The sequence below is a fragment of the Martes martes genome, assembly GCF_963455335.1.
Source record: "Martes martes genome assembly, chromosome: 4".
Taxonomy (NCBI): Eukaryota; Metazoa; Chordata; class Mammalia; order Carnivora; family Mustelidae; genus Martes; species Martes martes.
Window position 1 is genome coordinate 106,740,486 of NC_137891.1, and position 23,436 is coordinate 106,763,921.

The 23,436-nt window shown below is 38.9% G+C and overlaps 1 long non-coding RNA gene across 3 annotated transcripts in view; it reads left to right on the top strand.

Moving 5' to 3' along the window:
• The first annotated feature begins 1,577 nt into the window (after window positions 1-1,577).
• Window positions 1,578-23,436, top strand: part of LOC308341302 — a 39,181-nt gene continuing 17,322 nt past the window's right edge. Inside the window, exons 1-2 of one of the 3 annotated variants that reach the window (XR_013966700.1) lie at window positions 1,578-1,675; window positions 20,721-20,765. This is a non-coding gene — a long non-coding RNA (uncharacterized lncRNA). The remainder of the gene's footprint in view (window positions 1,676-20,720; window positions 20,766-23,436) is intronic. The other 2 variants (XR_013966702.1, XR_013966701.1) reach the window with 2 other exon arrangements.

The window sequence follows — 23,436 nt, forward strand, 5'->3', positions numbered from 1 at the left end:
TGAGTAATCAGAGAAGGTTTTTTTTTTTATTAAATGCATCATATTCAGTGAATGCACAGCAGACGGTATTTCATTTCCAGGCTTGTTACCTGAAGAATTGTTCCTCGGGGAGATGTTGGCAGTTCTCTGCAACATATCGCTGTTAATGGAGCATGAGCAGAGCATGGCCAAATAGTTACCTCTCTGCTCATCTCAGGGGGCCCTCATTTCTCTCTGTCTTACATGCAGAGTCTTTCTGAAATCTGTTTACTTAATCAGTGTAAGGAACATAAGGAATCATGCAAGGTAGTTTAAGAAACAGATCCTCACAAGTAGCCAAATTTAGTTGATCATTATTCCAAGGAAATTAATTCCTTTTTTTTTTTTTTAGATTTTATTTATTTAACAGAGAGAAAGATCACAAGTAGGCAGAGAGACAGTCAGAGAGAGAGAGGGGGAATCAGGCTCCCTGCTGAGCAGAGGGCCCTATGCGGGGCTCAATTGCAGGACCCCGAGATCATGACCTGAGCCGACGGCAGAGGCTTAACTCACTGAGCCACCCAGGTGCCCCCCAAGGAAATTAATTCTATTTGAGGCTCAAAGATAATGATAGTCATTAGTATTATTTGCCAAATATTTCTATTTCTGCTCCCATTCTGGGCACATAGTAGGCTCACAGTTCCATGTTCTTTTATTACTAGGAAGGAAATCATGTGGCCAGTTTTGCCCAATGAATCATGAGTAAAATGCTATCTGTCATCCCTAGGTTAGAACTCTTAGTTTTCACAGGAAGACCCTCAGAAATTCCTCTCCCTGTGTATGATGATGGATAATTTTAAGATAAAGTTAGTGGCTATTCCACCAACCTAAATTCCCCCACCCTGACCCCGCTGCCTCCAAATGGATGTGAAACACAAACAAGGAGTCTTTGTTGTTTTAAGCCACTGAGCTTTTGGGGTTGATTGTTAATCCAGGTCATTCTAACCTACTGATGTCTATACTCATGAAGAAACAGAGTTATAAATTACTAGTTGGTTCGTAGGTAGCTCTATTTTTAATTTTTTAAGGAATCTCCACACTGTTTCCAAAGTGGCTGCACCAACTTGCATTCCCACCAACAGTGTGAGGGGGGTTCCCCTTTCTCCACATCCTCTCCAACACTGTTTCCTGTCTTGGTAATTTTGGCCATTTTAACTGGTGTAAGGTGGTATCTCATTGTGGTTTTTATTTGAATTTCCCTGATGCTAATGGAGCACTGGGTGTGGGGTATAAACAATGAACCTTGGAATACTGAAAAAATAAAATTAAAATTTAAAAAAAAGTGGAAAAAAAATTACTAGTTGAATGTTACAGGAGAAGGAAAACACCTTGGGGTTGAGGGCATATCTGACCACAGAGACTGCGGGACATCTCTCTTCACAATCTTTACTTGGCTCAGACTGGCAGTAAGATTCCTTTAATAGTGACATACTTCAGCACAAAGTGTGCTGCTAATAACATGCTTTCAGATAGCTTCCCAGTAGGGCTCTATGCAAAAGATAACATCGTAAGGCCTAAAAATAGTGTGGTTAAAATATGTTGATGCCTTGAAGTGAACTGTCTGTAATTCTAAATGTAATTCAGCTCATCACACTCAACACAATGGTGGAGACAAACATCATGTAAGATACATCTTTCTACTCAGGAGCTCAAAATTGTAAGTAAAAAAAAAATGCACTTATTTTTTAAGTATGTTGTGCTGTGTATTTAAATACATTTCTCAACGAATCCTTAAAACTTTGTGGGGCAGGCATTGTGATCTCCCTGAATTGGTGATACAGACAATTTATTGCATTTATGTGCAAAGTATTGGGCTACATCCTTAATATATATTGATTTAATTATTTACCAATGCAAGTCCACGAAGAGGAAGTGGAGTCTCAGAGGGTTTAAGGAGAATTTCCAAAGACACACACTAGTAAGTGACAGATATAGGATTCATATTTAGGTCTAACTTCCAAGTTTGTAATTGCTCAGTGTGGTGGTGGGTGTTATGGAGGGGTTAGCATTAGGAATTTAACACCCGTTTGGAAGATGATCAACATTTTTTTGATACAAAACTGCGAAAAACTCTAGCCAAGTTAATTACACGTAGCCAGTAAGTTCTTTTATTTTTTAATTTTTATATTTCTTTTCAGCGTAACAGTATTCATTGTTTTTGCACCACACCCAGTGCTCCATGCAATCCGTGCCCTCCCTAATACCCACCACCTGGTTCCCACAACCTCCCACCCCCTGCCCCTTCAAAACCCTCAGGTTGTTTTTCAGAGTCCATAGTCTTTCATGGTTCACCTCCCCTTCCAATTTCCCTCAACTCCCTTCTCTTCTCCATCTACCCTTGTCCTCCATATTATTTATTATGCTCCACAAATAAGTGAAACCATATGATACTTGACTCTCTCTGCCTGACTTATTTCACTCAGCATAATCTCTTCCAGTCCCGTCCATGTTGCTACAAAAGTTGGGTATTCGTCCTTTCTGATGGAGGCATAATACTCCATAGTGTGTATGGACCACATCTTCCTTATCCATTCATCCGTTGAAGGGCATCTTGGTTCTTTCCACAGTTTGGTGACTGTGGCCATTGCTGCTATAAACATTGGGATACAGATGGCCCTTCTTTTCACTACATCTGTATCTTTGGGGTAAATACCCAGTAGTGCAATTGCAGGGTCATAGGGAAGCTCTATTTTTAATTTCTTGAGGAATCTCCGCACTGTTCTCCAAAGTGGCTGCACCAACTTGCATTCCCACAACAGTGTAAGAGGGTTCCCCTTTCTCCACATCCTCTCCAACACACGTTGTTTCCTGTCTTGCTAATTTTGGCCATTCTAACTGGTGTAAGGTGGTATCTCAATGTGGTTTTAATTTGAATCTCCCCGATGGCTAGTGATGATGAACATTTTTTCATGTGTCTGATAGCCATTTGTATGTCTTCATTGGGGTAACATGGCAGGATACAAAGTCAATGTACAGAAATCAGTGGCTTTCTTATACACTAACAATTGAAATACAGAAAGGCAAATTAGAGAATCGATTCCATTTACTATAGCACCAAGAACCATAAGATACCTCGGAATAAACCTAACCAAAGAGGTTAAGGATCTGTACTCGAGGAACTACAGAACACTCATAAAAGAAAGTGAAGAAGACACAAAAAGGTGGAAGACCATTCCATGCTCTTGGATCAGAAGAATAAACATTGTCAAAATGTCTATACTGCCTAGAGCAATCTATACTTTTAATGCCATTCTGATCAAAATTCTACCGGTATTTTTCAAAGAGCTGGAGCAAATAATCCTAAAATTTGTATGGAATCAGAAGAGACCCCGAATTGCTAAGGAAATGTTGAAAAACAAAAATAAAACTGGCGGTATCATGTTACCTGATTTCAAGCTTTACTACAAAGCTGTGATCACCAAGACAGCATGGTACTGGCATAAAAACAGACATATAGACCAGTGGAACAGAGTAGAGAGCCCAGATATGGACCCTCAACTCTATGGTCAAATAATCTTCGACAAAACAGGAAAAAATATCCAGTGGAAAAAAGACAGTCTCTTCAATAAATGGTGCTGGGAAAACTGGACAGCTATATGTAGAAGAATGAAACTCGACCATTCTCTTACACCGTACACAAAGATAAACTTGAAATGGATAAAATACCTCAAGGTGAGACAGGAATCCATCAGAATCCTAGAAGAGAACATAGGCAGTAACCTCTTTGATATCAGCCACTGCAACTTCTTTCAAGATATGTCTCCAAAGGCGATGGAAACAAAAGCAAAAATGAACTTTTGGGACTTCATCAAGATCAAAAGCTTCTGCACAGCGAAGGAAACAGTCAACAAAACAAAGAGGCAACCCACAGAATGGGAGAAGATATTTGCAAATGACAGTACAGACAAAAGGTTGGTATCCAGGATCTATAAAGAACTCCTCAAACTCAACACACACAAAACAGACAATCATATTAAAAAATGGGCAGAAGATATGAACAGACACTTCTCCAGTAAGTTCTTTTTGTAAGAAACTGTTCCTCCCAGATTTTCCCCATTGTCCTCTGTTCCAACCGTAGCCTCTGTTCAGTGGTACCTCATGACTGTTGGGGGTCTGTGTGATTTGGAACCTGGCTAGAATGTCCTTTCTTTGACTTTCCTATCTAGATAACTTGTATTTATTCTTCCAACTCAGTTCAAACATCAACTCTTCAAGAAACCCTTTCCCACCGACCCCAGGCAAGTTCATCAGTCTCTCTATGGGACCAGCAAAGCACTTTGCTCCCACTTACAGCATCAACTTCATTGTGTTAGAACTTAGCTCTTCATAGGTCTCTCTTTTCTGCGAAACTGGGAGAAGGGCCAAAATGTCTTAAGGATTGTTCCTGAGACTTGCATAGTGCTTGGCACATGGAAAATGCTCCAAGATGTTTGAGGAGAAGGAGAAAAATTTTCTCCCCTTCAGATAGAAATCGCCGATCCAAAATGCTAACTCAGTCATAAGGCACAGACACAGCGTTCCCATCACAATAACTTGTGCCTTTGATAACTGGATTTTAGCAAGTGTTCCACTGAAACAAAACAGGCAGTCCTCCAGCAGGATTTTGACACAAATACCTAGGTAAGCAGCACTGCTATTTTGAGCATCTTGTCATCTCCCACTTGTCTCCAGAGCGATGTAGAACGAGCTCTGTGCTGGCACTGAGGGTGTTTTAGGAATTTAAGTTCTGGGAGCTACCACTGCTGGTGGCCTTTCTGTCCCCAGCCACCTCCGGAACAGACCCTCTGCACTGCCAGAAGTGTCCTGATTCAGAGAAAATCAAGACAGATGGCATAGTCCTTGTATGGGATTTTGATAAATAAGCTTCATAGCTCTTGGTTAAAGGGACGCTTTTCTCCATTGTTGCATAAATATTCATGAAGATCCAGGCACACTCTCTCTCACACACACACACATACACACACAGAGTCTTTGCTCAGAAGAAGAAATATACAGCAAGAATAAGAAAAACACACATCTACTGTCATTTGCTTTGGACACATTCCTAGAAAATTTTGCTTCCATTTATTACTTTTTTCCCATCCAGACTGGCCCAATTTAAAACCTATCTGGTCCAAAGAACTTCTTCCACTGCTCAACCACAGTTTGCAATAGGAGGTAGACCCCAAGTCGCTCTTTCCAGGGGTTCAGTATTCACCATTGTCAATATTTTCCCCAGTGATTGCCAATTATGATAATACAACACTGCCAAAATTCATTTATCAGTCATCTGTGAGTTCCCCTCCCTTGTAGACCAATCTGTTTATATGCTCATATTCCAGTAACAGAGAACATACGGATTGACTCATTCTGCTGTAGCAGTTCAGAATCAACAGTTTGCCTAAACTTAGCTAATTAAACCTTAAAATTAGATAGCTGATTAATTCTCTGCACACAGGGCCAGAATATTTGGGAATGAAGTATTATCACAACCCTAACAGCTATGATGGTTTATTTTTTGTTGATGGCTCTTCATTCCTGCACTCGCAGTTTTAGATAGGAATTATGTTTTGGAGGTTATTTATCTGTTCAGCATTAAAAATGTGCCCCTGAAATGTGCTGACTTATTGGCATTTTAATGTTACAACAAACATGTGCACATTGCCACGGCTCAAGTTCCCTGATAACCAAAATTAGGAGAAGATGAGATTTTGCACTTTTATGAGTTGAGGTTTATGTATTTGCAGATATATTTGTGTGTTATATTTACATACATAGTAAAAAAGATGAAAGTTGTGGTTAGTGTCTTCTGTAGTCTAATAAAAATTGATACGAGATCTTACTATATTGTTTGGATTATCAAAGCTGCATTGCTTAAACAACTTTAATAGTAAAAGTAAAACAGCAGCAAGCTGGGTGTAAGCATGTCCATATTATGGGCCCAGGGAAATTCGAGTGTGAGATTTTGGAAACTTTACCTTTGTAATATTCTGTCTTCATAGCTTTAAAATGAGAGGACTGAACTCAAAATGCTGCTTAATAATGTCTTTTTCCCCTCTCTTTATCCTCGTCTTCTCTTTCTTCATCTTGGCATTGAATCCTGTGAGAGCTAGTAAAACTCTATGCATCCACGTGGAACTAGAGGAACAGGAATCCTCCCAGCTCGCTCCCAGGGCCATTGCATGTATATTCTCTCCCCTCAACTCACCCAGTGTGAGTATGCCTAGAAATGTTATTTGGCCCTAAGTGGTAAAATCTGCTAACTGCACATTTCTGCCAGGCCCTTGATAAGTGGACGGATTTGAAACAGGAGCTCACTTCTTCTTTTTTTTTTTTTTTAAGATTTTATTTATTTGAGAGAGAGAGAGAGAGAGAGAGAAAGTGCACAAGTGAGGTGAGGGACAGAGAAAGAATCAGACTCCCTGCTGAGCAGGAAGTCCGACATGGGGCTCCATCCCAGGACCCTGAGATCATGACGTGGGCATAAGGCAGATGCTTAACTGACTGAGCCACCCAGGTACCCCAGGAGCTCAATTCTTTTTCAGATTTCTCTCTGGACATAGCTTAGAAACCAGATGATGGCCAAACTGATGACCAAGTGAATGCAACTAACAACACCTTTGGTCATATTGTAAGGGGTTTTCCTTTTGTAGGCAGGGGTCTGCCTGGATTCTCTTGCATATAGGGGAGATGTTATTTTTTTAATATGTGGAACTAGGTTACCCTGTTTCTGAGACTAAATGTATGTTTTGGAGAGGTGTTTTTGTCTGCATGTGTATTTGATTCATTGACCAGTATGGCTTGTTCTTTTCTGGATATTACACTGTGGGGAGATTTCAAAGGGGTTCACAGTCTTAGAGTCAAAACCCCTCTGAACCATCTTGTTAAAGATTCAACAATGGGTAAGTTACACTGAATAAATCAGTCTTCCGAAATTGCATTGTGGGGGATTTTATATACGGCAATTATCTCATGGGGAAAGGAGATGATGAGTTCTGGTATAACTTAATTTCTGTCTCTGAATCTCCATACAGTTCTAGTGGTGGACAACTTGACCTTAGTCATTTCTGTATGTCTTCCTTTCCAAATCCCATAATCTCAGATTTGTGAGGTGCTATTATGCCCACAGAGTATGGGGGTGGGGGAGGAGCCTAGGAGGTGCCTGTTCTTTTGTCCTCTGAAGTGATGGCTGAGAACCACCATCCTTTACAGTATGGTCCCTTCAGATCTCCCCTGACTCCGTGCCTTGGTTGCGGGAAATAAAATATATTGATAAACTGCCATTGTTCCCATTTTCCTCAGAGGGACTTGCCACCTTCTCAGCAGTGCTATGAGAAATCAGGCCTTAGTTCATCCTGCCCTAGGACACATAAATTCCCCTCACCTGGGCTCTCTCCCACTCCCCTTTTCTCTCTTTCTTTTGCTTCCCTCTCTTTTTGCTTTTCCTTTATCTCCTTTTTCTTCCTCTGCTCCCTAGTCCAGGGAAGTCTGCTGGGTTTAACAGACTAGAACACATTGGATAGTTTCACACAAGTATTTAACAGACATCTCAAACTTCACACGTGCAAATCAAGGCTTCTGAGTTTAGTTCCTCAAACTGCTACTTCTTCAATGTTCCCTATCTCAGACAATGACACTTCCTCACATTCAGAATTCAAAAGCTTGGAATCATCTGTGATTCTTTGCTTGCCCTCATTCTCCTTATGCCAAGTCTTTATCCTTTTCACTCTTAAATCCAATCTTTATCTTTCCCTGGGTTTGTTTTGTATCATAGCTAGATGGCCCTGGCTCTGGACGATGATAACATCACTTCCTCACTTCATCCCTCCAGCAAAGAGAGAATAGTGGCTTTCTGCTATACTAACATCTGAGATGTCTTGTCACCCTATATTGGCTTCTTGGCTCTTCCATCACTTGCATAAATAATTCCTCCTTTAATTTCCTTCCTTGCATCTTATTGGCCAAAGTTGATTCCCAATGCCCGTGCTTAAGCATGGCAAGGGGAATGGAATGAAACAATTTGCTTACACTAGTCCACTTTCATCTTCTGGGACTGGGGAATGGTCATGAAACTCTTAGTCATTTTCCCATTTTACATATTTATCCCCAGCAGCTTTCTTTTTTACTATTCCTTAATCAAAAGAAGAAAAAGATAAAGTTATCCAATTCTGTTTATTTCTCTTATATATTTGGAGGTATTACTAAGTATTATGAGAATTTTTTCTACTCACTCAAGGCTTCTGGGAGTGGCAGTGAGATTAGAAACGGAGACTTGCTCTGCTTTTGTATTTGCTGAAGAATTTTGTCTTCCCTTGGTTGTCATTTCCTGAAATATATTGCATTAGGTTATGTCCTTTTTTGTTGTGGGTGAGGGAAAAAAGCTATTTTTAAAAATACTTTCCTCATTTTGGTTTTATTTTTTTTTAAATTTTATTTACTTATTTAGAGATAGATGGTTAGGGGGAGGGGCAGAGGAGGAGGGAGAGAGAGAATCTCAAGCAGACTCCACACTGAGTGCACAGAGCCAGATGTGGGTTCGATCTCACCACCCAGAGATCATGACCTGAGCTGAGATCAAGAGTCGGGTGCTCAACTGACTAAGCCACCCAGGCACCCTTACTTTTCTCATTTTGTATTAGAAGAAGAAATTTCTGTGAAGAAATTTCTTTAAAAAAAAAAAAGGTGTTTTGTTTTGTTTTGTTTTTTAATAATCTCTACATCCAACATGGGACTTGAACTCATAACCTGGAGATCAAGTGTGGCACACTCTACCAACTGAGCCAACCAGACATCACTCTGTGAGGAAATTTTTATTGACCATCTTAATGCGCAAATGAAGTTATTTGATATAAAATTTAATAACAGACAACATTAAACTACATTGCATAGTGTAAATTGCTAAGAGGTAAAACCATAAAGAAAATCAAGGAAGTGAATACATACTCTAAATGTCATGTGGTGCTTACTCTTGTGGGAGAGAGCCATTGTGTTCTGGAAGGAACTCTAGGAGTGTTTCTGGAAATTGGAAATATTCTATTTCCTGATTTGGTGGTGAATACATGATCTTTGCTTTATAATTATTTATTAAACTCTTTACATGTGTTTTATGTATTTTTTCCTAGATGTGTCTACTTGTCTATTGCCATCACCTACTAGCATATAAATTCCATAAAAGCAGGAAACGTTTCTATCTTGCACCAAAAACTGACTGGCACATATGTGCTTACTTGTTGACTATTTGTTGAGTACATGATGTTTCACCATAACCATCTCTGCCTACAAATACAAATTATCTTTTCTTAAGGTGTCTCTTTCCTAGTGTATCTCCTTAAAGGATTTAAACCAAGGGTCAAGTGATGCTGATGGGGGCAAAACATGTGAATGATAAAAGTGAGTGAAACTTTCCAGGTTGAGAGAAGGATAGTGGGGGGAGCTCTGAAGAAATGGAAAGCATGGGACCAATGTATGGTTGAAGCCTCTGTAAGGTTCCAGGTGATTGTGGCATGGAAACAGCAGCCCAGTGTGGCTAGATCTTCTAATTTTCCAGAGAAGTCAGAAATTCAGATTTTTTAAAAAAGATTTTAGTTATTCATCTGAGATAGAGAGAGGAGGAAAGCAGGAACAGAAAAGCAGTGGCAGAGGGAGAAGCAGGCAGGGAGCCCAGACTTGGGGCTTGATCCCAGGACCCTGGGAAGGCAGACACTTAATTGACTGAGTCAACTAGGTGTCCCAGAAATTCAGATATCTATGTGAAATAGGTCTAGCGATTAAATGTTGCCCCAGGCTTTAAAAATTTCTGTATGAACCCAATAACATATATCTGTGGACCAAATTTAATTCTGGGGTTGCTGGTTTGAGATTTCGCTCAGGATGTAGGAAAGAAACTTCCTCTGTGTCAAAGAAGAATGGAATCAGTTATAAGATTGAACAAAGGTAAGAAAAAGAGGAAAATAAAGGTTAAAAAAAAGTCAGAATGGTATCTCAATATTATCCTGTCACAGGGTTTCTCTGAGTGATAGTCTGTGTGATCTCGTGGCTATATCAAGGTGCTAAGATCGGTTTTAAAAGGAGCTACAAAAGAGTAGTTTTATTTGGGTTTTCTGGACAAAATAAGAAAAAATGGTGTCTTGAAGAAAAGAGGGTAGATGGGAATAGAGGGTCTCCTTTCTTACAAAGCCTATATATTCTATCTTTAAGGCAAAAGGAACACCATGTGAAGGGAAGCAAAAATCCATTAGAGACAAACTATCTCTGCTCTTAAAGCAGAGAACGCAAAGAGAGTAGGAATTGGGTTGGCTTGGATGTGTGTTACACACATAGACTGGAGTAGCTTATACAAGAAAACCAGTCAAATCCCCAAATCATTAAAGAACAACTTTACCGTTTGTTTGTTTGTTTGTTTTTTTAACCAGTTACTGTTTTGGTTGATTAGGGAAGTCTTGATCTGTACCTTTAGGTACAAACTATGTCTATTTGATAATTACAAACACGATTCTACATTTGTGTGTTATCAAGCAGAACAAAACTAATCATCTGCTGGGGCTGTCAGGTCCCACGGGATGATCAGGCTTACTTCTCAAAACCAGAAATTTTCATAATTCTAAATTTTGAATTTGACCTTTCAGATGATAAATGGAAGAAATTCGGCTCTCCCTATGGGACTGGCTCCTGAAATTGCTTTCTAGTTAATAGTTGTCTAGAAGTGCTTTCTTGTGATGGTGAAAAATGCCTGCATAGCCAAACCTACAATCCAATCCTAACCAATGAGATGTGGCTTAAATGATAGTTCAATAATATAAACACTGACAACAGAATTTGAATATTGGAGGAGGGAATTTATGAATATATATATTCATATATATTTATATATAAATATAAATAAATATAAATGAATATATGAAAAAGAATGAGGATGTCATGGGGACTTGGTGGGCAAGAACCAGAATAAAAATAAGGCATGGAGAGAAAATCGGAAAGAGAATAATGACTTGGGGATAGAAGGTTAAAGGGAAGAAGAAAAAGAAAATTCCAAATTTAAAAACACAAAACAAAGAAAAGCAGAGAGGAAACTGTGAGAAAGGAAGATAAAAGGCAAGAGAAACAGGATAGGAAGGGTTATAGCAGTAGCAGGAAAATGTTTGACCCCAGATCTGGGAAATCTCATAAATTTTGCAAGGAGACGTATGGTCGGAGAAACTGGAGGTCACTCTGCAGAATGTATAGTTGGCACAGAGTTGTTTTTTTTATGTTGTAATGCTGACTTCTGAGTTCTGCTGCCTCCTTTACTCTGATTTCTGCTCTAGATAGTAAACAGGTTGAGTTGGTGGGGAACTAAGAAGCAATCCCCAGTGGACTTGGGTGCCTTCATTCTAATTCTCTAAGTGTAGCTTGTGAACAAGGGAGAGGACATTGCCGAGGAGGATCTCCATCTGTGTGGCAAATGCCTTTGAAATAATGCCTTTCATTGGGGAGCACGGACTCCTCACGGACTCTGGGGCCCTAGGGTCACAGCAGCGCAACCAAAACCCACTAATTACAATTGCAAACGCCCATTTCTTAAAATCTTTCTCATTCTATCCTGTTTTTGCTAGAGAGTTTTGAATACATTGTTTGACAGACCCCAGATGGTATTTTGCTGCAGTTTTTACCCTGCATCAGGGAGATAGTAGCTCACATAAACGTAAAGAACATTAATAATCTCACCAGTGGATAGGGAAAACTTAAATGCAAGGCACGAAATAGCAAAGAAAAATAAAAATACCACATGAAAACTTCTGTAAGTATAAAACAAGTTTAAAAAGAAGACAACAAGCTGGGGGGGCGGGGAAATATATTATTAAATTTACTATATACTCCTCAATTGCCAAAGTACTAAATGTTTATGGTAAAAACGTACATATATACGCACACAAACACAAGCAATATAGAGATATCTATGGAAAAGTGAGAGTGACTTTGTCTCTGCCACCATGACCCACTTCTCACCCTGAGAGCAGTTTGTTAATGGTTCTGTACACGTGTGAAGGCTTTCTCTATGTGCATACGAACATGTATGTCCCGAGGATCTCCACCAGCCCCGCACCGCTCTCCCATCACTATAACGGTGACCTCTCACCCTTGTAGGGATAGGGGAGATATTCACTAATGACGGTTTTCCTAGAGAAGTATCTAGTCAGCAGAATATCTTAATGCCTGGGTTTCTCCTTGGGTCCCATTCATGTTGCTACAGATCACCCTCTGAAGCCCTTCGATAACATTGGCAGGATACTATTTGCTCTTCTGCATGAGCCATGGAAGGACTGATGTGGAGTTGGCTGCATTTCCCTCCGCTGCCTCATCTCTTTGTCCTCCACAGCACCCCTGGGTTGGGGGGGGGGGGTGAAGATTTTATTCAAGTGGTGAAGCTAGAAGGGAAGTAGGATGCCTTGTGCCAAAGATAACTCATCCCAGGTTTAGCGAAAACAGAAACCAAGAGTTGAAACCTTCAAAGGCACTCAATCTATGGGCGAGACTCAGTCTCCCATAATTTCATATTTTAGATCTCTTAAAAATGCCTTTTAACTTCCACCAGGGAATTTTTTTTTTTTTTTTAGGAAAACACAAACAGTTATCATTATGATGGTCTTATAATTGAGTTATTTCCAGGAGGCCTTAGCAGGACAATCAGTGAAGCTGTTGACCCAAGAAGTCCTTCCTACCCAACAAGCCAGGGGGATGAGAATAGGTGGCGCTCTGAATTTAGCCCCGTTCAGAATATTCCTTACCAACATGACTCAGACACCTGTTTATTTTCATGAACGTATGCTAAATATCTATTTGGGAGAAATAGAAATTTAGTCTTAATTGTCTCACAGTTTGTGAGATGTGTAATTCTCTTTGGAGTTAGTGTTTCCCCTTATTTTGCAGAACAGAGTTAATTGCTTTTTTCCACTCTTAACACCCCCACCCCATACTCAAACTCTTGGGCTTCTTTGTATCTATGGGAAAGAAAGAGTTTCCATGAAGAGCAATATCGCTTTTAATGGCTATACCCTTAGCTAACCAACTTAAAAATTAATTTGTCTTATAATAACTCAGTTAAATTATTCCTTCCTTCCTTCCTCTCTCTCTTTTATAGAAAGAGAGCAAGATGGGGCACTTGGGTGCCTCAGTGGGTTAAACTTCTGCCTTCGGCTCAGGTCATGATCTCAGGGTCCTGGGATCGAGCCCTGCATCAGGCTCTCTGCTCAGCGGGGAGCCTGCTTCGCCCTCTCTTGCTGCCTGCCTCTCTGCCTACTTGTGATCTCTGTCAAATAAATAAAATCTTAAAAAAAAAAAAAAAGAAAGAAAGAAAGAGCAAGGATAGTGTCAGAGGGAGCAGGCTCCATGTCCGGCACCTAGCCTGATGCAGGGCTCGATCCCACAACCCCGAGGTCATGACCTAAGCAGAAATCAAGAGCCAGATGATTAACTGACTGAGCCAGCCAGGAGCCCCTTAGTTAAATTCTTAATTAAGAATTTTGAATTTGAGGTGCACCTGCATGGCTCAGTCAGTTGAGCATCTGCCTTCAGCTTAGTTCATGGTCTTGGGGTCCTGGGATTGAGCCCCACATCTGGCTCCCTGCTCAAGGGAGATTCTGCTTCTCCCTCTCCCTCTGCCCCTCCCCCCTGCTTGTATGTGTGCTCTCTCTCTCTTTCAAATAAGTAAAATCTTAAAAAAAAAAGAATTTTGCTTTTGGGAGGTATAAAGACTAACTTTATCTTTCCAGTAACAACAACATCCACTAATATATAGTGTTCTATTTTACTAAAGGGAATAGTACTGTACACAGTCTGAAATTTGTTGGGAAATATATTTGTAGAAAAAAAATTAAAGTGTTAATATCCTTAATAAAAAGAGTTCTAATAAAATCCATAAGAAAAAATGTTTGTAATAGCCAAATGGGCAAAAGACCAATACCATTTATAAAGATAAATAAATCATAAACTAAGAGTGTTTCTTTCTGTAAATATATGAATCAAAATACAGTAGCAATAAGGCATTATTGTTGTCCATAATATTTATAAAACCAGTATCTGAATGATAGTTCTGGTAAAAAATGTGATTAGATGAGTCCATTCATCTAATCTTAGTAGAATTACAATTTAGTAGAGCTGATACGAAAAACAGTTTGTCAATATATATCAAAACAGTTTCTCCTGGTACTGCTAATTTATTAATCTCTTCTAAATAAATAGGAACATTTGATAAAAAGCTTTATGCATAAAATATTCCTTCTAATGTTAATTAAAATACCTATAATTAGGAAACAACCTAAGTGTTAAACATTAGGGGACAATACAAATACATTAAGGTATACACAAGCCACAGAATATTATGTAACCTTATACAAAATGAGTGAAGGGAAGAGGAAGATACAGGTTTCCTGTATCAATAAATAAGTCGCAAGAATAAAAGATACAACAAAGGGAATAGGGTCAACAAGATTGTAATAGCATAGTATAGGGACATTTGGTAGCTACACTGTGGTGGGACATAGCTTCATGTGTAAACTTGTAAAATCACTAAGTCATACATCTGCAACCAATGTAACATTGTGTGTCAACTACACTCAAAATTTTTAAAAAATATTTATAGAACTTCTTTTTACTAACATAGGAAAAGACATATGATATAACGTTCAGTGAAAACTTGGGTTATAAAATTATCTTGACATCAGTATAATGCTATATGCATTAGTAATTGAATAAATAGTGGCTAATTCTAGTTGTTTGGTGGTTGACAATTTAATACATTCTTCATTCTTTGTTATTTTTTCCAAAATTTTCCATAATGACTCATCATTAGAAAAATAACCCTTTGTATTTAAAAATCACAAACAGAGCTAACATGGTAGCTGTAGATAACGTATCAGTGATAGAAAAAAGTGGAAATAAGATCTTAACCAAAGGCTTTCTGACTCAAGCCAGAAAGTGTTTAAGACACAGTCATATAAATTTCAAATGCTGCTTATCCATTGAAATATCCACCTATATTGCTTTATAGTTCACTTAGAAATGAATATTATTTCCCCAAAAGTTACAGTGGATTAGGCACCTATATTCAGAAAAATATCACACTATTATCAAAGAGAAAAAACTAGTGCTTATCTTTATAATATTAACACTGCTGCGTATGTTAACAAGTGCATAGACAAAAAGTAATTCACACTCTCAGAAAGTGTTTAGATTAAATATAAAGCTACATAAATGAAGTAAAATATATTCTTTAAGAAGGGTCCCTATAATTATTTAGATTTAGATAAAATGATTACAGATTCCTGTGGGAAGCTTTTACACTGGGTGGACTAGATAGTCTTATTTAATAAAATCTAGATGTCTTGTAATAAAACCACTCCTTAGGCAGTTAATCCAGTAATGCTCAGTGGGCAGACTTCAGGATGAATTCAGCATTTCTGAAAATAGGAAGTTCAATGTGAACTGAGGAAGCAAAAAAATCCCTATATCCTTCCATTTGTAGGGCAGAGAGCCAAATAAGAAGTTCATGGAAGTTCTACATGACATTAGCATTCTCTGCGGTAAACAAAAAGTTATTCATATAGTTAGTTATTCCTCGGGCTAAATGGGTTGGTTCTTTGAGATGTTTCCTAACACCATTTAGTGGTGGAGAATCTAAAATGTGACCAAACCCTATTTGGCAAAAGTGAAGATAATTGAAAGCTCTTTTATATTCTGTTTTCTCATCTGAATTGGTTAGTAGATAATTAAACCAAAAACAGAAGAACTATAGTTAATATAGTCACCTAATCAACAAATCTTTATTGAGCACTTGTTTTAGGCCCTAGAATATAGCAGTAACACAAGACAACACTCCTGTTCTCAAGGAGTGGCAATCTAGGGGCAGAGCACCTAAGTAAATAAATACATACCATGATTTCAGGGCTTAGTAAGTGCTGTGAAGAAAAGATAAAGCAGGATAAAAGATTAGAGTCAAACTACATGGTTTCATGAAGACCCACTGTAGACAGAGAGCATTAGAAAGGCCTCTCAGTGGAGGTCCAATTTAAGTAGAGTTCAGAAGGAAGTGAGAAACCACACCATGATCCAAAGTAAGAGTGTTCCAGGTAGAGGGGAGAAGAAGTGCAAAGATCCAAGGTGGAGACAAGCTGGACACACTTTAAGATGAGTAGAAAAGGTTGAAAGAGAGTGATCAGAGGAGTAAGAGATGAATAAGCCCACATATTGCTATAACTTCAACTGCCATTTTGTGCCAATGACTTGCAGCTTGATGTCTTGAGCTCTGGTTTCTTTCCTAACTCTGCTCCTTATATTCACTTAGGTACTGGATATCTTTATTTACGTAATCCCTGTAATGAAAATCTGTGTAATTCCTATTTTAGTGACTTTTCCCAATCATTCCTTTGTCAAGCCCAAATCGGAGAACCTTGGAATTTTCCTTTATTTTAACTTTTCTCTCATTTTTCATATTCAATCTATCACTAACATCTAGCAGACCTTCTTTTCAAAGTTTCTTCTATCTATCCCTCTGGCCCTCTCTGATAGGATACTGAACCATGTTCTGAATTGTACACTGAAATGACTTCTTAACTGAAATAATCTGCTCTCAATCTTTTCTAAGATTCAGTCTTACCAAATCACTTATAATACCCTGAATGTGCCATTGGAAAAAACACAAATGGAGGGCCCTGCTCACAATTCCTTCAGAGACCAGATACATTTCTCATGGGAGTTGCATCTCTGTTTTGCGTATCTCTGTTTTACGGTTGTAGTAAGGGAAGGATGAATCTGGATTGATTAGATTCCTTCCTAGGAATTTTCACACCACCAGTAAAGAAAGGAAGTATCTCTCCTCTGAGGTCAGAAGACAATAAGCTCACGAGTCCAGAGTTTCTATCAACAGGCCTCATATCTTAATGGAGAATCTGATTTGAGAGCAGAAATTTGGCCAATAAAGAGAAGCAGAGGTGAAAGATGGGGAGAAGCGTTCTGAGTTTGTGGTTCCAGTGATCTAGCCCTCATCTTCCCAAGATTTAGTTAATGTAGGTTCAAATAGTTCCTCTTTTATCAGGTTGAATTAGCTTTCTATTACCTGTAACCAGAGTCCTCACTACTATAGCCTTGCTTTTTACCCATCAAATTTTTTTAAGATTATTTATTTATTTGACAGAGAGAGACATAGAGAGAGGGAACACAGCAGGGGGAGCAGGAGAGGCAGAAGCAGGCTTCCCGCTGAGCAGGGAGCCCGATGCGGGGCTCCATCCCAGGACCCTGGGATCATGACCTGAGCCAAAAGCAGATGCTTAATGACTGAGCCACCCAGGTGTCCCCATCCATTTCTTTTAACTTGGCCTTCTGCTTGGAGAGTTCATCCTAGTCTCTTTCATTTGGTAACATTTAGCCGTCTTTCAAGACCCAACCTATGTGTCACCATCTCTGGGACACTTTCTTGGGAGTCTCTGGTATGTTTTGAGTGACTTAAGGAGACTCTTTTATTCCTTAACATCACACACCATTTGCTGAATAAATACAAGAGGAAATGAATGAATGGGTCTCATACTGCTTGTTATTTTAAGAAAGTGTCAGTGGCCAATGTTGTATGCATTAAATCACTTATTATCCACTTTATACTCACCTAAATACTCTCCAAAATCCTTTTGCCTTTAAGTCCATGGGTATCTACTCAGACCTGTCTTCTTGACAAACTTTTCTTCCCTATTAAGTTGTGTTTTACGTTTAAAAATATCCTTCCTTTGTTATATTCTAATTTTAAATTCCATCTATCTGAATCTCAGTAATGATTATGCGATTTTATTTACTACTCTGGGTTAAAATGTTCACATTATTTCTCATGATTTTGGCATTAATGTATTAATCTGTGGGCCATATGCCTTGACTTTAAATAATTGGCCATTTTTTAGTCCTTTACGTTACCATTCTATAGCATGTGAAACTGGATCATTCCATATTCTTGAAAAATCCCTCTTAGCTTCTGGGAGAACCTCTTTTTTTTCTTTACCTCTATAGTGGATGGACCCTGATTGGCTCAGACTCAAGCAGACTTTAAATTTAACTTTCTCTTTGAATACATTTGAATGAAGAAAGAAGCCATGAAAAGAACCAAAGCTTGTGTTTCAGGTGCTTGAAACTTCATAGTCATTAAAGAGTCTCCCTTGGCTTGAGATCAGCTGGAGTAAGCAGTGTTTGATGGGGCTGAGTATTCCCATCCTGCTCTGTTGTATACTAGGTAAGTGTAACTACATCATGGTGTATCTTTGTATTGGTCATGTTGACTCTATACAGAGCCAGCTCTGTGATTCAATTAGGCAATGTGCTCATGAATTCCAATCTTAGGCTCTTTCTTATATACCCCATTCCCAAACCACCACTTCCTAGTTAAGGCCATCATTAGTCCTTATTTATTTATTTTTTTATTTATTTTTGGGAAAAGTCTTACCTAATAGCTCTGCCTTGTTTATTATAATACCCTTGTACTCTTTTTGGTGCTGAGCAAGAAATATTCCCAAAGCACATCCCAGTTCAAATAACTTTGTGTTTCTTTATGCCTGTAGGATAACATCCATGTTCCTTAGGGTGACATTCCATGGTCAGGTCCTAATTTAGCTTGTCCCCATCATTTTGAATATTTGATTCCAACTCAGCTGATGAGGGCACAGTGTTGTACAATAACATCTCATGTTTATTGAGTGTTTACTCTGTGCCCAACACAAGTCATCCTTATCAGGGTGATCACAAGATCTGACCTGAAGTAATCCTGGTCCTGACCTGACTCTTGACTCTTGCTCTGTCCCTCTGTCATCCCGCCCAACTACCAGCCTCATTATTTTACTTCCCCTCTTCTTTAGTCCTTATGATCGTGGCATCCTGAATCCTCGGCTTCTTTGGTTGCCTCTTGCCACTTTTTTTTTTTTTTTTTTTAGTTCTGTCTTCTCATCATCATGACATTTGCCCAGTCTTCCTGTTTGTTAACTAACCCTTTGGCTTGTCCTCTGGATGCCCTCATTAGAATTACCACTCCAGGAAACCCTGCTGGCACTGACCCCAGCAATTTGGGCTCTACTCTGTTCTTTGGCTTTGATACCAGAGGGTTGGGCCCAGGGTGTTCCGAACCTAGCCCTCCTAATTTATTATAAAATCTTACTATAGATTTCCTAGAATCTGAGTTTTCGAAGGAATTCTAAAGTCTCTAATAGTACAACCCCTATCTGAGTTAAAAAGCCCTATGTTCTTTCCATTATTTTGCTGTTCTTTATAATAGGATTTCAAATATTTGATGGGAGATTTAATGTCCCTGAATCCTTCTAATCTAAACATCTCAGTTCCTTTAGTCACTGTCTCCAACCTGATTGATTTCCTTTTAATTAGCTGCATTTAATTACTGCCTTTAAAAATAAAGGATGGTGGACAAAATTTTAAAACAATGTCCCAATTATGTTCTGACCAATTTGGACTAGAACCATGTTTTATATTATTTACTATCAACTTTTACCTAACCCTTTCCATGACGCAGATTGTGAATCAATGTATTAGCTACTTCCTGCTTCAGCCTCAGCCTCATCTCAGATCCAAATCACAAAGTTGGGATCAGAGAGTGCCATGCCTCTTACCCCCAAGGGCAGCAGCTTCCATTACTCTCTGATGCAGTGTATCTGTGCATTGCTGGGGTTATGTCCAGATATGTTCTGAGGGTCGGAGGGTTTTAGGGTTATGCACGCTGCTCTCCAGCTCATTTTAACATCCACTCCTCTCCTGTTCACTTACACCATCTGAATGCCCATAAACGAGATTATTCGAGGGGAAACCTTGAATCCATGTCAGTTTACTTTTCAGTATTAGTAGCAGATTCCTTTTCACACACACTGATTGAGACCCACCAGTGTGTCTATCACAGAGGAGATTCCCCCACATATGAAACTTCCTGTAGGTAACTGAGCCATTCACCCACGACATGTTTTCTGGAGTCATTCAGTCACTTTAACTGTCCTACATCTGTCCCCAAAGATTAAAAAGAACTATCAAACCCTTGCCAAAATTCCGATTTCCTCATGTCTATTACATTCTTATTTAGAAGCTTCAGGAAAAATGAAAACTAATTTAGTTTGGCATAACTTTATTTGCCCTTTCAAATCCTAGTTATTATTGCTCCATTTTTATTTTAAAAGCTTTAGAATCTTAACAAGGTCCATGTCAAGCTCCCTATTCAATGCTGTTTGGCAATCTGCCTCTATTCACTAGAATTCGTTAAGAATTAGTGGTAATTAGTGATTTCTTTCTTTCTACATACCTTTCTTTTTTTAGTAAGTGGGATGTGATTCTTTTCGGTGGGATAACATTTCCCCATCCCCGGAATACATCCTGCTTTTTCTGCCTCCTGCCCCGGCCTTTGCTTATAGGGTCCCCTGTCTAAAATATCCTGTTTGGTGCCTTTATGTAACTGTGGCTGTATGCCTCGGCTCCTCAGCTACAACCAGAGTTCTCTGAAGGTGGGGGTCCTTTATTAAACTTCATGGTGTCTAGTGCAGAACAAAGCATGTAGCAGAAGTTCAGTAAAGACACACTTTCTGAATGGATGAATGAGAATGCACACACACGTATTTTACATATGTATATATATTGCTTTTTCCACCATGAATGCTGTTGCAACCAATATCCCAACATACATATCCTCATGGACTGATGCTTTTTTTTTTTTTTTTTAATGGTAGAGAGTCCCAGAATGAAGTTATTTTGGAAACATATATGGCAAGCTTGTAAGTACACTACTAAATGTATTCTCTGTATTCTACTAAATGTATCCTCTGTATTTATAAGTTTCTTTATTTGTACCTATTTCAACAAAATTATTCAATTCCTCTCTGACTTTGCTAATTTTTTGTCTATTACAAATGACCAGTTCTGAGCGTGGCATATTCATGTCTTCCACTGTAATTGTATTTTTATCATGTTCTTTTTGAATTTCTAATTTCTAATTTCTTCTTTTTAATGACTACAACACATTCCCTCAGGATGTTTTATAATTTTTCATCCCCTATTGATGGTCATTCAGTTTATTTTCAGTGTTCTGTTGTTATGAACACTGCTGCCATAAAGGATTATTAGTCACATGACTTTGTATCCAGAGACTTTTAATTCTATGAAATAGATTCCCAAGAATAGGATTGTTGGGTTGAAGAACACATATTTTTAAAATTTTAATAGATATATATAGTTCACCATCTAAAGAGTTGTATAACATTTGGATCAGCAGAGGAAGAGTGTTCCTGTTACTTCAACATCTTTTCCAACAAAAGAGCTTTATAGCTATTTTCAACTATTATCATCCAATAGGAATGTTGTGATATCTCAGTTATTTATTTAGTATTTCTCTGACTACCAGAGTCTGAGCATCTTTTCATAAATGTTTGTCATTTTGCTCTTCTGTGAACTACCCATTCAGCTCTGTTTTTCAACCTTTTTTCACCTCTGTTTTAAATTTGTTTTTTATAAACAGTGTATTGTTACATATTGTTCATTTGGCTTAAGCAGTCTGAAACATTAGAGTAATGAAAGGCATAGCTTAACTCTGACCCGTCCCTCTTATTTGTGGTTATTTATTGTGCAGAGTGATTTTTTCATTCCCTTTTCTGATTTCTTCCCTTTTAATTTGGAATTCTACTGCATTTTACTCTTTCATTAATGGTTACATTTCTTTCCCTTATTCACAGTATGAAGCATGTGTTAATTTACTATTTATATAAAAAAAAGATGTCGACTTTTTCCCCAAACAAGGATCCTTCTACCAGAACACTATTCTCCATGTTCCCACACTTCCTCCTTCCCCAGTAGGATGTTGGGATGACAAAGAGGGAGGAAAGCATTCCAGGCAGAGGCCCAAGTCTGAGCATAGGCACAGAGGCAGCATGTGTGTGTCATAGTGGGAGAAGATAGAAAATATGGAGAGGTAGAAGGTCTGGGATGCCACTGTGAAGAGCCTGGGCCTTTTACCTATAGATAATATGGATCCAACCAAGGTTGGGGCTGAGACCTTTATAAATGTGAGTCTGATGGAAGGTGTGGGGCACACCTTCAGTTACCCTGGAGGGAGGGAGTAGGGGCAAGATTCGAGAGACTGCTGTCCTCAGTCCTTTGAGAGGGAGAGACAGGGACCAGCAGGGCTAGAATGGGAAGGAGAGATGCTCAGAAGGGGAGAAAGAGGGAGTGGGCTTCGGTGGTGGACTGGATAGGAAGGGTGAGAGAGATGACTAAGGAGTTCTTGATCTTTTCCCCATTTCCCATTTCCCACTTCCTTAGAATTCTCTGAGTCATATACAACCATTTTCTATGGGTACTAGAGTGAACTATTATAGACTACATGGCTGAAAACAGCAGAAATTTATTATTTTGCAGATCTGGAGGTGAGAAATGCAAAATGGGTCCTACAGGCTTAAAATCAAGGTGTCTGCGTGCATCCCGGAGCTCCAGGGGAGGAACCATGTTCTTACTTTTACAGCTTCTACAGACCACCTGTATTCCTTGCCTCGTAGCTCCTCCCTCCATGTTCCTCCTGTCTCCCCCTTAGAAGGATCCTTGTGATTGCATTAGACCCACATCAGTAATCCAGTATAACCTCCATATCTCAAGATCCTTTATTGTATCTGAATAATGCCTTTTACCATGTAAGGTAACGTATTCACCCATTCCAGGAATTAGGACATGGACATTTTGGGGGAAGGGGGGCCGTCATTATTCAGCCTACCACACAGAAATTTGGACCAAGAGTCTTTTCCAAAATGATCAGTTCAGCTCAGCACATGTTAACTAGATATTGTTATTAACTGCACCTTACAGACTTTTCTATTTGATGCAATACCACCAATTTGGTATCAGGCTGTGTCTATTTGGGCAGTTTTAATTCTTTCTCTCCTACTCTTACTGGTATAGAACACCACAGAGCACTCATTTGCTTTTAAATTTTTTTTTTTTTTGCTTTTTCATTTTCTTTCCTGCTACCTTTGTACCTCCTTATCTAAAAGTTTCCAATTCAGAAGTACAAATAGACATAAAGATCAAACGTGTCCTGTACTTTAGGTCCAAAACAATTTCCTCAAGAATTTGCTTATGATGGCAGATGGCCGTTTAAACATAGTAACCCGTATGTTTCTTTTAAATTCAACAGAAAGAAGTAAGTGTCCAGTGAACAAAGCTGGATATTTAGCATAAGTAATCTGGGATTCTTCTGCTCTTCAGACAAACATGCAATAAAAATTTATCTGGGCAATATTATCAGCCCTTCTTCCTTCCCATAACAAACCAAGGACCTAAGATAAACTTCCTTTTTTTGGATTACTTGCCATCTGTCCTTCAAAGATGTCTAAGCCTGTGGAAGACTATTTATGTCCACCAATGAGAGGTAGCACCACACAGAATAATAGAACAGGTTCT